Source organism: Syngnathus scovelli, chromosome 3 (genome assembly GCF_024217435.2).
Source record: "Syngnathus scovelli strain Florida chromosome 3, RoL_Ssco_1.2, whole genome shotgun sequence".
Classification (NCBI taxonomy): Eukaryota; Metazoa; Chordata; class Actinopteri; order Syngnathiformes; family Syngnathidae; genus Syngnathus; species Syngnathus scovelli.
The window spans coordinates 5,467,501-5,467,834 of NC_090849.1; the positions used below are offsets into that span (position 1 = coordinate 5,467,501).

General features: G+C 48.5%; 1 non-coding gene across 1 annotated transcript in view; it reads right to left on the reverse strand.

Annotated features, from left to right (window-relative positions):
* Positions 1-96, reverse strand: part of LOC125965894 (5S ribosomal RNA) — a 119-nt gene extending 23 nt beyond the window's left edge. The window contains exon 1 of the ribosomal RNA XR_007479997.1: positions 1-96. This exon is cut by the window's left edge and continues 23 nt beyond it. This is a non-coding gene — a ribosomal RNA (5S ribosomal RNA).
* Positions 97-334: the final 238 nt, after the last annotated feature.

Consider the following 334-nt stretch of genomic DNA (forward strand, 5'->3'; position numbering starts at 1 on the left):
AGGCAGTCTCCCATCCAAGTACTAACCAGGCCTGACCCTGCTGAGCTTCCGAGATCAGACGAGATCAGGCGTTCTCAGGGTAGTATGGCCGTAAGCCGTGAGGTGACCCAACATTTTGCATTTTATAGACACAATCGCCCCTGAAACTAGCGAGCAAGCCAATGAAGCCTTCAAAACTGCTTCGGCACATGGAGACCAAGCATCCTGCATTAAAAGACAAACCTTAACCACTTTGGGTTTCATTGTCTCCGATTACGCCTGGATGGGACCGGCTCGTTTCTGAGAAACAAGCTCGGTGCTCCCAATAATTCAACGTAATGGTGACTTTTATTTT